Below are 2,113 nucleotides of genomic sequence, written 5' to 3'. Positions count from 1 at the left end.
TGGATGCAGCTTGCATTCCATTCAGACTCTGAGAAATCATATTGACTTGCTGAGTCAATAGTTTGTTCTGAGCCAATATGGCATTTAGAGTATCAATTTTAAGAACTCCCTTCTTCATAGGCGTCCCATTACTCACAGGGTTCCTCTCAGAAGTGTACATGAACTGGTTATTAGCAACCAAGTCAATGAGTTCTTGAGCTTCTGTAGGCATTTTCTTTAGGTGAATGGATCCACCTGCAGAAGTATCCAATGACATCTTAGCTAATTCAGACAGACCATCATAGAATATATCCAGGATGGTCCATTCTGAAAGCATGTCAGAAGGACACTTTTTTGGTCAGTTGCTTGTATCTCTCCCAAGCTTCATAGAGGGATTCACCTTCTTTCTGTTTGAAGGTTTGAACATCTACTCTAAGCTTAGTAAGCTTTTGAGGAGGAAAGAATTTGGCTAAGAAAGCCGTGACCAGCTTATCCCAAGAGTTCAGGCTATCTTTGGGTTGAGAGTCCAACCACACTCTAGCTCTGTCTCTTACGGCAAAAGGGAAAAGCATGAGCCTGTAGACTTCAGGATCTACTCTATTAGTCTTAACAGTATCACATATCTGCAAGAATTCAGTTAAGAACTGAAAGGGATCTTCAGATGGAAGTCCATGGAACTTGCAGTTCTGCTGCATCAGAGAAACTAATTGAGGTTTCAGCTCAAAATTGTTTGCTCCAATGGTGGGGATGGAGATGCTTCTTCCATGTAAATTGGAATTAGGTGCAGTAAAGTCACCAAGCATCCTCCTTGCATTATTATTATTTTCGGCTGCCATCTCCTCTTCTTGTTCGAAAATTTCTGAAAGGTGCTTGCTGGATTGTTGTAATTTAGCTTCTCTTAGTTTCCTCTTCAGAGTCCTTTCAGGTTCTGGATCTGCTTCAACAAGAATATTCTTGTCCTTGCTCCTGCTCATATGAAAAAGAGGGAACAGAAAAATAATAATAATAGGGATCCTTTTTACCACAGTATAGAGGTCCTTGTGTGAGTAGAAGAAAAGAAGGAGAAAAGAATGTAATGTAAGGAAAGAAACACAAGGGTGAGGAGAGCAGAGATGTGAGATGAAGAGAAGTGTTAGTAGATGAATAAATAAATAGAAGGAGATGAGAGAGAAAGGGAATTTTCGAAAATTATTTTTGAAAAAGAGTTAGTGATTTTCGAAAATAGTTTTTGAAAAAGGTTAGTAATTTTCGAAAATTAAAATAAAAAATTAAAATAATTAGTTAATTAAAAAGAAATTTTGAAAAAGAGGGAAGGGATTTTCGAAAATTAGAGAGAGAGAGTTAGTTAGGTAGTTTTGAAAAAGATAAGAAACAAACAAAAAGTTAGTTAGTTAGTTGAAACAAATTTTGAAAATCAATTTTGAAAAGATAAGAAGATAAGAAGTTAGAAAAGATATTTTAAAATCAAATTTTTGAAAAAGATAAGATTTTTTAAAAAGATATGATGGAAAAGATATGATTTTGAAAAAGATAAGATAGAAAGATATTTTTGAAAAGATATGATTGAAATTAGTTTTGAAAAAGATTTGATTTTTAAAATCACAATTAATGACTTGATTCACAAGAAATCACAAAATATGATTCTAGAACTTTAAAATTTGAATCTTTCTTAACAAGTAACAAACTTGAAATTTTTTGAATCAAAACATTAATTGATGATTTTATTTTCGAAAATTATGAGATAAAATAAGAAAAAGATTTTTGAAAAATATTTTTTTATATAATTTTCGAAAATAAATAAAAAAAATTGAAAAAGATTTGATTTTTGAAAAAGATTTTGAAAAAGATAAGATTTTTAAATTGAAAATTTGATTTGACTCATAAGAAACAATTGAATTTTAAAAATTTTTGAAAAAAGTCAATCCAAATTTTCGAAATTTATGAGAGAAAAAAGGAAAGGTATATTTTTTTGATTTTTGAATTTTTAATGATGAGAGAGAAAAACATGAAAATGATGTAATGCATGAAAATTTTGGATCAAAACAATGAATGCATGCAAGAATGCTATGAATGTCAAGATGAACACCAAGAACACTATGAAGATCATGATGAACATCAAGAACATATTTTTGAA

At 31.2% G+C, this 2,113-nt stretch overlaps 1 non-coding gene across 1 annotated transcript; it reads left to right on the top strand.

Moving 5' to 3' along the window:
• The first annotated feature begins 310 nt into the window (after positions 1-310).
• LOC148580333 (small nucleolar RNA R71) lies at positions 311-419 on the top strand. The gene has a single exon (XR_015898680.1). It is a non-coding gene; the product is annotated as a small nucleolar RNA R71 (small nucleolar RNA).
• Positions 420-2,113: the final 1,694 nt, after the last annotated feature.

Source organism: Arachis ipaensis, chromosome B10, assembly GCF_059453495.1.
Source record: "Arachis ipaensis isolate K30076 ecotype BB chromosome B10, ASM5945349v1, whole genome shotgun sequence".
Lineage (NCBI taxonomy): Eukaryota > Viridiplantae > Streptophyta > Magnoliopsida > Fabales > Fabaceae > Arachis > Arachis ipaensis.
The sequence above is the reverse complement of the archived record's forward strand: the minus strand, read 5'-3'. Positions and strand labels throughout refer to the sequence as shown.